Here is a 13189-nt window from a genome sequence, read left to right as displayed (position 1 = left end):
TATCAGACAAAATAGACTTTAAAATAAAGACTATTACAAGAGACAAAGAAGGACACTACATAATGATCAAGGGATCAATCCAAGAAGAAGATATAACGATTATAAATATATATGCACCCAACATAGGAGCACCTCAATATATAAGGCAACTGCTAACAGCTATAAAAGAGGAAATCAACAGTAACACAATAACAGTGGGGCACTTTAACACCTCACTTACACCAATGGACAGATCATCCAAACAGAAAATTAATAAGGAAACACAACCTTTAAATGACACAATAGACCAGATAGATTTAATTGATATTTATAGGACATTCCATCTAAAAACAGCAGATTACACTTTCTTCTCAAGCGCGCATAGAACATTCTCCAGGATAGATCAAATCTTGGGTCACAAATCAAGCCTCAGTAAACTTAAGAAAATTGAAATCATATCAAGCATCTTTTGTGACCACATGCTATGAGATTAGAAATCAATTACAGGGAAAAAAAAGGTAAAAAACTCAAACACATGGAAGCTAAACAATTTGTTACTAAATAACCAAAACACCACTGAAGAAATCAAAGAGGAAATCAAAATATACCCAGAGATGGGCTTCCCTGGTGGCGCAGTGGTTGAGAGTCCGCCTGCCGATGCAGGGGACGCGGGTTCGTGCCCCGGTCCGGGAAGATCCCACATGCCGCGGAGCGGCTGTGCCCGTGAGCCATGGCCGCTGAGCCTGCGCGTCTGGAGCCTGTGCTCCGCAACGGGAGAGGCCACAACAGTGAGAGGCCCGCGTACCGCAAAAAAAAAAAAAAAAAAAAAATACCCAGAGACAAATTACAATGAAAACATGATGATCCAAAACCTATGGGATGCAGCAAAAGGAGTTTTAACAGGGAAGTTTATAGCAACACAGGCCTACCTCAAGAAACAAGAAAAATCTCAAATAAACAATCTAACCTTACACCTAAAGGAACTAGAGAAAGAAGAACAAACAAAAGAGGAAAGAAATCAAAAAGATCAGAGCAGAAATAAATGAAATAGAAACAAAGAAAACAATAGCAAAGATCAATAAAACTAGAGCTGGTTCTTTGAGAAGATAAACAAAATTGATAAACCATTAGACAGACTCATCAAGAAAACGAGGGAGAGGACTCAAATAAATAAAATTAGACATGAAAAAGGAGAAGTTACAACAGACACCACAGAAAAACCAGACAAAGATACTACAATAAAAGAAAATTACAGACCAATATCACTGATGAATATAGACGCAAAAATCCTCAACAAAATACTAGCAAACAGAATCCAACAACACATTTAAAGGATCAGACACCATGATCAAGTGAGATTTATCCCAGGGATGCAAGGCTTCTTCAACATACGCAAATCAATCAATGTGATACACCATATTAACAAACTGAAGAAGAAAAACCAAATGATCATCTCAATAGATGCAGAAAAAGCTTTTGACAAAATTCAACACTGATTTATGATAAAAACTCTCCAGAAAGTGGGTAGCAGGATACAGAACTTATGCACAGAAATCTTTTGCATTCCTATACACTAATGATGAAAAAGCTGAAAGAGAAATTAATGAAACACTCCCATTTACCACTGCAACAAAAAGAATAAAATATCTAGGAATAAAACTACCTAGGGAGACAAAAGACCTGTATGCAGAAAACTATAAGACACTGATGAAAGAAATTAAAGATGATATCAACAGATGGAGAGATATACCATTTTCCTGGAATAGAAGAATCAATATTATGAAAATAACTCCACAACCCAAGCAATCTACAGATTCAATGCAATCCCTATCAAACTACCAATGGCATCTTACAGAACTAGAACAAAAAAATCTTAAAATATGTATGGAGACACAAACTACCCTGAATAGCCAAAGCAGTCTCGAGGGACAAAATAGAGCTGGAAGAATCAGACTCCTTGACTTCAGACTATACTAGAAAGCTACAGTAATCAAGACAAATATGGTACTGGCACAAAAACAGAAACATAGATCAATGGAACAAGATAGAAAGCCCAGAGGTAAACCCACGCACCTATGGTCAACTAATCTATGACAAAGGAGGCAAGGATATACAATGGAGAAAAGACAGTCTCTTCAATAAGTGGTGCTGGGAAAACTGGACAGCTACATGTAAAGCAATGAAATTAGAACACTCCTTAACACCATACACAGCAATAAACTCAAAATGGATTAGAGATCTAAATGTAAGACTGGACGCTATAAAACTCTTAGAAGAAAACATAGAAGAACACTCTTTGACATAAATTACAGCAAGATCATTTTTTTGATCCACCTCTTAGAGTAACTGAAATAAAATCAAAAATAAACAAATGGGACCTAATGAAACTTAAAAGCTTTTGCAAAGCAAAGGAAACTACAAACAAGACCAAAAGACAACCTCTGCATGGGAGAAAATATTTGCAAATGAATCAATGGACAAAGGATTAATCTCCAAAACATATAAACAGCTCATGCAGCTCAATATTAAAAAAACAAACAACCCAATCCAAACATGGCCAGAAGACCTAAATAGCCATTTCTCCAAAGAAGACATACAGATGGACAAGAAGCACATGATAAGCTGCTCAACATCACTTATTATTAGAGAAATGCAAATCAAAACTACAATGAGGTATCACCTCACACCAGTCAGAATGGGCATCATCAGAAAATCTCCAAACAACAAATGCTGGAGAGGGTGCGGAGAAAGAAGATGTGGTACATATATGCAATGGAATATTACTCAGCCATAAAAAGGAATGAAATTGAGTCATTTGTAGAGACATGGATGGATCCAGACAGTGTCATACAGAGTGAAGTAAGTCAGAAAGAGAAAAACAAATATTATATATTAACGCATATATGTGGAACCTAGAAAAACGGTACAGATGAACCGGTTTACAGGGCAGAAATAGAGACACAGACGTAGAGAACAAACGTATGGACCCCAAGGGGGGAAACTGGTGGGGGGTGGTGGTGGTGGGATGAATTGGGAGATTGGGGTTGACATATTTACACTAATATGTATAAAATGGATAGCTAATAAGAACCTGCTGTATAAAAAAAATAAAATTGAAAAATAAAAAAGAAGAAATAAAAATAATAAAATTAAAAAAAATAATCCGCCTGCCAATGCAGGGGACACGGGTTCGAGCCCTGATCCGGGAAGATCCCACATGCCCCAGAGCAACTAAGCCCGTGTGTCACAACTACTGAGCCTGGTCTCTAGAGCCCACGAGGCACAACTACTGAGTCCGTGTGCCCCAGCTACTGAAGCCCGCACACTTAGAGCCCGTGCTCCACAACTAGAGAAGCCACTGCAATGAGAAGCCCCCACACCACAACGAAGAGTAGCCCCCACTCGCCCACATGTAGCAACAAAGACCCAAAGCAGCCATAAATAAATAAATAAATTTATTTAAAAACAAACAAAAAAAAGAAAGCAGGTTTGCTTAACCACAAAGCAAGCAGGCTTGCTTAGCAACAAAACCAGGCAACAGAAACATGAGACATGCCCCCAAACAATAAAACAATGGTGGAATGAGATGCACATCCTGCCCAGTGAGCTCAGTAAGTTAATGATCCTACGACATGCTCTCTGCACACATAAAAAACAATAACTTACAGAAAGGTGCTCATTGTACAGAGACCTGAAATAATTTTTTACAGTCCTGGCTTGACCATGTAGGGACAAAAAAACTCCCCTGCCCAACCTGGAGGAGGAGCTGATGATGGAAGCATCACATCTACTCAAAAATGAAGAAGAAAGTGGTCTTTTCCCCCTCCTCACTTTTCCTTTGATTATAAAACTGTAGCCCACTAAGTTCTTGGGGTATGGTACCCTCTTGCCAGCCCGCTTGTAAGCCCCACAAGCATCCTTTGTGGATGCTTAATAAATCACTAATAAATCACTTCTTATCTCTCACTTTGCCTCTTGCTGAATTCTTTCTGCACTGAGACATAAAGGACTGGGCACTTCAGAGCCCCTCCGGAAACAATACCTATTGGTTTCAGATGGCAACCGAGGCAGGACAGTGGTAAGATAAGAAGGTCTGGGGTCAGGTCCTAGAAGAGTCATGGGACGCCACGAGCCAGGAATATTGGGGAGGACACTCCGCCAATGACTGCCCGTTTTAGATGGGCTGATCAACCCTAAATACTATGGGGCTCTGATCGGGAACCTAGGTACAGGCCAGGGGACAGGGAACTGGAGGAACTGTGGCGATCAACATGGATTGCCATAGAAAGGTGGTATGGATGTTTAGAGATGTGGAAGGGATCACGTGACAAGGGAAATGGTATATTAAAAGGAAGAAATTTTACGGTTTGGGTTGCTTCTGACAGGATTTGGCAATCTATACTTTTCTTCTTAATTCTGAGACTTTTCTTCTACATTCTATATCTATCCCTGATTAAAACTCAAGTCTATGTGTTTCTCCCAAGGCCTCTCGCCTTTTGAGCTGGTCCACACTCTTGTCTGTGGAACGTGTTTCTCTCTAAATAAATCCACTCCTCACCTATCACTTTGTCTCTCACTGAATTCTTTCTGTGATGAGACATCAAGAACCTGAGCTTCATTAGGTCCTAAAGTCAGGTGTGTGATCTCAGTCAAAAGACCGTGGGTTCAAGTCCCAACCTGGGTTTTAATCAGGTTCGAGTCCTTGCTGCCTGGATTCAAGTCGCAATCTGAGTTACACAGTGTTACTCCTAAATGAGAAAACTTAAGATAGATGGAAAAAAGCTGTAAATTAAACAGTCAGGGTTATGGGAAATCCATGATGGCCACTTGGCTCTTCCCAGCTCCCTGGCAAACTCCATTTTTTATTTAATGGGTTAAAGCCCTTCTTGGCTACAAGGCTGATGCCCTCACAATACAAAAAAAAAAAAAAAAAAAGGTTAAAAATGTGTTTTTCACTTCGGGTATCCTTTTTACAATTTTTAGTAATCAGGGTAACCATTTTATTGAACAAATTATACAAACCTATGTGATCAATTATCCAGACGTATTTTACAAACAAATTAATTTTAATTTGGCTATATTTGGTAAAAATAAGGGTAATTTTAAAGAAAAAAAATCGGGGCTTCCCTGGTGGCGCAGTGGTTGAGAGTCTGCCTGCCGATGCAGGGGACACGGGTTCGTGCCCCGGTCCGGAAGGATTTCACATGCCGCGGAGCGGCTGGGCCCGTGAGCCATGGCCGCTGAGCCTGCGCGTCCGGAGCCTGTGCTCCGCAACGGGAGAGGCCACAACAGTGAGAGGCCCGCATACCACAAAAAAAAAAAAGAAAAAAAATTATGTTTTAATAGATATAAAATTTTAGTTTTGCTACTTAAGGTCCGTATCTACTGTCTAAAACTCACTTTTCAAATAGCTCTTTGTTGCTATGTTATATTATTGTAAAGCTTAACTGAGTTATTAAGGTATTTTAAGCTTGTTTCTAAAGCTGATCATTGTAATCTACTTTTGGATGAAGACTAGTTGCCCATAATCTATAACCAGGGAATTATACATACTAAAAAAAAAAAAAAAAACGTAAAGGACTGTGTCCAACCTAGATAAAAGGCCTCTTATCAGGTATTCTTAAGCACATCATGCCCAAGACAACTGAAGGGGATCAACTTCCAAGACTTAAGGTACTTTTCCCCTAATTACTAGAAGTGCCCAACGGAGGACTTCCTGAGCCCTGATGTCAGTCTTCCCCTCCCTTCAACCCTTACAAGTGCTGACCCTTTATTCCAATTTGCAGCCAGACCAATTCTTGCTCACTGTCAACGGCACTGGGGACACCTTCTGTACTCTTCCTTTGCGACAATCTCTCGGGCATTAACACCTGTTTGGGAGACTACTTTGGAAGGCATAACATCTAAAGTTGTAAGTACAAATCCTAATTAAACTGCATGGTGGATTTTGACACGGGAAGAAAACCTTTGGATGGCTAACCATTGCTCTGGTGAAAGCTGCTATATCCATGGAAATGGCTGCTCCAACAAGGGCTCTCTCACAGGTGGGAGCCGTTGCTCCAGCCGAGGCTATTATCCCAGGGGAAGATGCACCCAAGGGTGAGGAGAGACCTCCTTTTATCCCAAGCTACCCAACGGGCCCATTTTCAGCCTGTTAGCACCCGCAGCAGCATAAGTTACCAACCAACTGCCCCTACGGTTCTGACTCCAAGAGAAATTTCTGATGAAAATCAAGGAACAATAAGAGTTCATGTGCTTTTTTCAATGTCCTATCTAAGTCTGGCAGAGGATAAGTTGGGAAGTTTTTCTGAGGATTCTGAACTTTTCACAAAGGAGTTTACTGGGTTAATGAGATCTTTTGATCTCACCTGGGGGGATTTACAGATCTTATCCCACTGCTACACCCCTGAGAAAGAACAGCATATAATACTGACAGCCAGAGCCCATGCTGACCAAGTGGCAGCCCAAGCCCAAGAGGGCCATACAGTACACCAGGGGGGAAACAACACTGTCCCCGAAGCAGATCCACGGTGGAATGGCCAGATAAATTTTATTGATAGGGATAGATGGGACCATATGATTAATTGTTTAAGAGGGTATGAGAAAGCTTACAGTGAAACCCGTCAATTATGAAAAAGTGAAAGAAGACCAACAGGGACCAGATGAAAATCCTACAGTTTTTCACGGGAGATTAGTGGAAGCTTTTAAAAAGTATACAAATGTGGCTCCCTCCACCCCTGAGGGACAGGCCCTTTTGGCTATGCATTTCATAGCCCAGTCTGCCCCAGACATCAGGTACAAAATTCAAAAACCAACTGCCGGTCCCCAGACCCCTATGAGTGATTTGCTCCAATTGGCTTATTCGGTTTTCAATAATAGGGATGTGGCCAAAAAGACTGAACGCACCCAGAGAGATAAACGAAAAGCCCAAATGATGACAATGGCTTTGTCCAGTCAGAGACCACCAAAGGGGACTCCAGGCTTTCTAGGCCAATTTGGCCATAGCAGACCACAAGGCCCATGGGTACCCAGACAAAATCAGTGTGCCCTGTGTGGACAGAAGGGACACTATAGGAAAGACTGTGATTGATGTGCCCTTTGCAAACAGCGAGGAAATTGGAAGAGGGAATGCCCCAGATGCCAGACAGCAAAGGGGGCCCCTCGTCCTTTGATGGTTTCACAATCAAAGGACTGAGGGGGTCCAAGGCCCAAGATAGCCCTGCCTAAAATTACCATCTACATAACTAATGCTGAACCTCAGGTGGTCACTGAAGTGGTGGGCCACTTGATAAAATTTCTTACAAACACTGGTGCAACATTCTTGGTCTTAACATAAAAGATTGGAAGCCTTAACAACCATAAGAAATATAGAAGGGAGTATCAGGAAAGAGACAGGGACACAGTTTCCTGGGACCCCTTTTGTGCAATATCAATGGCTGGTCATTTCTATATTCCTTTCTGTTCATGCCTGATTATCCTATTTGTTTAATGGAAGAGACATATTAACTAAGTTAGGGGCCACTCTGTTTCTCAAGGGACAAGGAAGGCACCCTTATCACCAAATGATATTAACAAAAAATAAAGAAGAACAGATTAAACCTATAACTGAGATAAAAGACTCAGCAGACCCTAAAATATGAAACACTGACATTCTAGGCCTAGCCAAAAACAAACAGATTGAGGCCTTAAGTGACCCTCTTCCAGATTTAGACACTGTTTGGGAAAAAATGGTTTGGATCTTCAAAATCATGGTTATAATCTCTTTTAATGACTCCTTTAATGCTTAATTTCTTTTAATTTATATCTTTTCGTAGACTCATCCTCTGACGCTTAACATCCAAGAGGGCTTAAAGGATGATGCTAAACAAAGTGACATTCGTTTACAGTTCTCCCAACAGAGAAGGGACAGTCAGCCAGGTGTTTTACTCCTTCCCCAGGCAGGCCTACTTCCCATCTCAGCAGGAAGCAGCTAATGATCAGTTGTCACCCCTTACTCCCTTTTAAGCATAAAATGGTAAACACCTGGAGGGGGGAATGATAGGGACAGAGTAAAGGGACAAAGCAGGTGATTAAATAGTTAATCAATCCCACTAGGGGATTGTAAGTAGAAAAAATATGGGAGACCCCTGTAAGTTAATGATTACTCAAGAAAGCAGGTTTGCTTAACCACAAAACCAAGCAGGCTTGCTTAGCAACAAAACCAGGCAACAGAAGCATGAGACATGCCCCGAAACAATAAAACAATGGTGGAATGAGACCCACATCCTGCCCAGTGAGCTCAGTAAGTTAATGATCCCTAGGACATGCTCTCTGCACACATAAAAACCAATAATTTATACAAAGGTGCTCATTGTACAGAGACCTGAAATACATTTTTTCAGTCCTGGCTTGACCGTGTAGGGACAAAAAAACTCCCCTGCCCAACCTGGAGAAGGAGCTGATGATGGAAGCATGATGTCTACCCACAAATGAAGAGGAAAGTGGTCTTCTCCCCCTCCCCACTTTTCCTTTGATTATAAAACTGTAGCCCACTAAGTTCTCGGGGTGTGGCACCCTCTAGCCCACCCGCTTGTAAGCCTCACAAGCATCCTATTCTAATAAATCACTTCTTATCTCTCACTTTGCCTCTTGCTGAATTCTTTCTGCACTGAGACATCAAGGACTGGGCTCTTCACAGCCCCCTGATACCACATCTATCAGTTTCAGAAGGACTATCTACAATTCCAAAAGTCATGGCAGTGGTTATGGGCAGATGCTGTTCTCATTTAAGTTTCAGGGTAGAGAGTATGCTCAAACAAAATAACAGACTCAGAAACTCAGCCTTCATCTTCATCTCCCCACAAAATCCAGCTCCAAGGCTCTTTTCCCCACCAAGCACAAAAAACACTCTGATGGCAAGTCTGATGATTGCTCTACAGTAATGAGCCCACCAAGGAAGCTAGAAGAGGCCCAGGTCCAGAGGCCCAGCTCCCAGCTAGAAGAGGCACTCCCATTGAGAGTGACAATGGCAGTACAAGGTCTAGGACTAGTACTTCTGCATCAAGCTGCAGAGCAAGGTCTGGCTTCTCTGGAAGTTCACATTTTCTCTGTGTCTCCCCTGAGTTCCATTCATCAGAGACAGGACCACATACACTATTCTTATTCCTCATTTAAATCTCCTTAAAATGATGAAAAGCTAAGGAAAAGGTGGGATATTTCCCTCAAATCTATAGAAATACACACTGACAGGCTTCTAAGAAGTATAACTAAGAATTCCATCACATAGATAATTTCTACTTTGGGGACAATTTAAGTGCTTGATATGCCTACAGAAACACATTGTTCTAAAGGCCAAGGCAATGTCTACTGAATTTGAGTCTGAGATGTCTTTGTTGAGTTTGAGAATCCAGATGAAAAGACATCGAAACTGTTAAAAGGTAAACTGAGGCATATTAAAATTTTTAAGAGTTTATTTGAACATTTATCTATTCAAACAGTCCAGAACCAAACTGGAAGTGGTTAGGAACACACCTGGGACAGGAGCCAGGGAAAAGACATATGAAGAAAGTGTGAAGCAAAGTAAAAGAAATTATATGATTGGCTATAGCTTAAAGCCTAGTTGGCTATTTGTGACTAGTTATCCTTAGCATTCTGATTTCCTAACCTTGAGGCAGTTACAAACTTAGATTTGGGTTTGCTTATTTAGGCTGCCACAGCATAGAATCACATCAGTCTAACGTCCTCCTCATTTAATTAATTTAACAAACATATGGAGGAGGATGGCTGTGTGATCAGGAGGCCCCCTCCAACAATGCTGACCCTTGGCCTAAACCTCTTACCTGTCCCCCAGTCATACGAGACACCCTATGAAGACCCATATCCCCAAAGAGTACTCTTTTTTTTTTTTTGCGATACGCGGGTCTCTCACTGTTGTGGCCTCTCCCGTTGCGGAGCACAGGCTCCGGACGCGCAGGCTCAGCGGCCGTGGCTCACGGGCTCAGCCGCTCCGCGGCATGTGGGATCCTCCCGGACCGGGGCACGAACCCACGACCCCTGCATCGGCAGGCGGACTCTCAACCACTGTGCCACCAGGGAAGCCCCCCAAAGAGTACTCTTATCCTAGGGCCAATGCATCCTCACAAGCTCTTTATAGTCCTCCCTTGAATCAGGGTTGCAAGAACTCCTGCCTCTCTGTAGCAGATCCCAACCAGAAAAATCCTGTAATGTTTATAACTGGGGGAGGATAGGTAGGGAAAGTCCATGCCAGAAGGCTGGATCAGCAAGGGCTGCCACTTTAGAACTTTCCTCATCCCCAGAGGCAGGCATAGAAATCTTGAACTGAAGTGCTTATCTGATGTGAGTCTATTTGTTTTGGCTGCAGAAGAGTGGTGTCTCTGGGTTACTGTTTATCACTGCCCTCCAGTTATGTGTCCTTAAAAGTGAGCTCATCTGTTTCCAACTTCTGAAAGAGTAAGTTGCAAAGTCAGCTGGGACAAGTAAGCTTCAGGATGCTACTGCTGTCTTGTCCTTGGAGCATGTCTTTTATTTTCACATAAAATATCCTGAGCTGAGTCTAGGGACCTGATTGAAAACATCTGCCTGTTAGTCTGTCTGTTACTTTAAGAAAGGAAGAAGTTTATGCAGGTAAGGTTTCTATTAGGACTAGAATTGCCATACCTTTAAGTCCCCTTCTGACTCCTACATACATATACATATGTATGTATATATAACATTTATATATGGAATATATATTTATGAATATTTGTATATTTATATAATATTGCCATATAAGAAAAATATTTAGTTTTTGTCTCTAGTTCCTGGCACAAAGTTCCTAAAACCCTTGGAATTTCCTGAGTGGTGTCTTTTCTCATTCATAAGAAGCCCCCTTTGAGCACACCAGAGTTTATACTAATGAGGGGACTTTTGTAAAGTCCCAAAGGATGGGGGCTGGTTGCCAGAGGAACCAACCACCTGATTAGTGGGTTGGAACTTTTAGCCCCACTCAGATCTCCAAGGAGGGGAGAAGGACTAGAGGTTGAGTTCAGTCACCAATGGCCAGTGATTTCATCCATCATGCCTATGTAATGAGGCCTCCATAAAACCCCAAAACGACAGGGTTCAGAGAGCTTCAGGGTTGGGAAATAAGTGGAGGTGAGGGGAGAGTGGTGCATGTATAGAAAAGGCATGGAAGCTCTGTGCTCTTTCCCACATACCTTGCCCTATTTATCTGCTCAATCTGGCTGTTCCTGAGTTATGTCCTTTTATAAAAAACTGATAATTAGGAAAGTGAAATGTTTTCCTAAGTTCTGTGAGTCACACTGGCAAATTAATCAAAACCAAGGAAGGGGTCTTGGGAACCTCTGATCTGTAGCCAGTGTAGGGAAGCAAAAATTTGTCACCCCATAATGTGTCTCTTTGACATGGAGATTTTTTTAGGCTGGTTGTTTTTAAGAAACAAATGGCTCAGGAGGAGCTTCTACCTTCTCCCCTCTTCAACTGCCTAAAAGACTTTAGAAAGAGAATCTGTTCCAGGAAGGAAGCTATCACCATAGATAACTACAGTATAATGTGAGCTAGGTGTGGTAGACAGGGAGGAACCTAGCAAAATCTGTTCGTTAAAATTCTCTCTGAGTCCTATTATTTCTGTATGGTCCAGCAAACATTTGTTTACCAAACATTTGCTCTTTTCATTCTTTCATTTCTTTCTTTTCCTTTGAAGTCCTAGGCCCCTACCCCTTCTCCTTAGTCCAGGAGACCTTATATACCTCATTTTACCTGACTGTCTTTGGAGGCTCTCCTGTTAGGATTCCCCATATATATGTAATTAAATTTGACTTTCTCCTGTTAATCTGTCTCATGTCAATTAATTCTGAGACCAGCTGGAAGAACCTAGAAAGGTAGAGGAAAACTTTTTTCCTCCCCAACAATGGGAGGTCAGAAGCACAGGTAACAACCTGGACTTTTTTTTTTTTTTTTTTTTTTACTTATTTATTTTTGGCTGCGTTGGGTCTTCTCTGCTGAGCACGGGCTTTCTCTAGTTGCGGCGAGCAGGAGCTATTCTTTGCTGCGGTACGCGGGTTTCTCATTACGGTGGCTTCTCTTGCGCGGAGCACAGGCTCTAGGCGCGTGGGCTTCAGTAGTTGCAGCACGCAGGCTCTGTAGTTGTGGCACACGGGCTTAGTTGCTCCACAGCACGTGGGATCTTCCCGGACCAGGGCTCAAACCTGTGTCCCCTGCATTGGCAGGCGGATTCCTAACCACTGCGCCACCAGGGAAGCCCCGATAACCTGGACCTGTGATGGGCTTCTGAAGTGGGGGTCAGCGAGCTTACAGAACTGAGCCTGCAACCTGTGGGCTCTGATGCAAACTCCAGATAGATAGTGACAGAACTGAGTAAAGTTATAGGACACTCAGGGGTTGCAGAGTTGCTTGATGTGTGGAAAATCCACACGTCTGGTGTCACAAGCCAAGTAGTGTTGTAGTAGAATACTGAGAGCAAATGCGGACAGGAGGAAGTGTGTGTTTTCCTTTACAAATATAAAACGAAATTTCCCAGGGCCTTGATCCCTCTGTCTACAACTGAACAGGCTGTGAGCTACTTTTGTAAATTTATTAAGAACCACCCCGTTGCCACCACCACTGGAGACAAGATATCACAGAATCACTGTTGAGGTTTTAAAGAAAGGTGCTGAAAGACTAACCCAATTCCCTAGAATACTAAAATTCAAATGAGAGACTTGCCCATAGTCAGTCAGTAAGTGATTAAATGGGATAATACATGTAAAGTGCCTGTAACCGTGCCTGGCACAGAGCGCTATCCAGAAGTTGGCTATGATTAACCCCTTCGAGCAGATATTCTAGCTGCAGGCTCATAGCATCCCACACACTCGCTGCCTCTGGATTATACGAACTGCTTTGAACTGATAATCAAGTTTAAGGTTTTCACTTGTGTAATGCATGTCTGTTAACTCTGAGTACGATTTTAATGTACATTCTCGGATTTGGCCGCTTGGTGCCCTTTTAGCTTTAAAAAGGAAACACCGCAAATCAGTATTTTGGGTTCAGTAAGTTTTTCTCGGTTTTTTTTGTTTTTTTGTTTTTCCTGTTACAACTGCTACGTATTTTGATAATAGGAACTCCTTTACCTGAAGAACTCCCTTACACGTCAAGGTGACCGCGATCCTTCCTGTTTCACTTTACTCGAAAAGCTCCGACCACCTGGTCATCC

General features: G+C 42.1%; 1 long non-coding RNA gene across 1 annotated transcript in view; it reads right to left on the bottom strand.

The window, feature by feature from the left end:
• LOC114486587 (uncharacterized) overlaps window positions 1-13189 on the bottom strand; it is a 37872-nt gene extending 24683 nt beyond the window's left edge. The window contains exon 1 of the long non-coding RNA XR_003680580.2: window positions 13107-13189. This is a non-coding gene — a long non-coding RNA (uncharacterized lncRNA). The remainder of the gene's footprint in view (window positions 1-13106) is intronic.

This window comes from Physeter macrocephalus, chromosome 7, assembly GCF_002837175.3.
Source record: "Physeter macrocephalus isolate SW-GA chromosome 7, ASM283717v5, whole genome shotgun sequence".
NCBI classification, from domain to species: Eukaryota; Metazoa; Chordata; class Mammalia; order Artiodactyla; family Physeteridae; genus Physeter; species Physeter macrocephalus.
The sequence above is the reverse complement of the archived record's forward strand: the minus strand, read 5'-3'. Positions and strand labels throughout refer to the sequence as shown.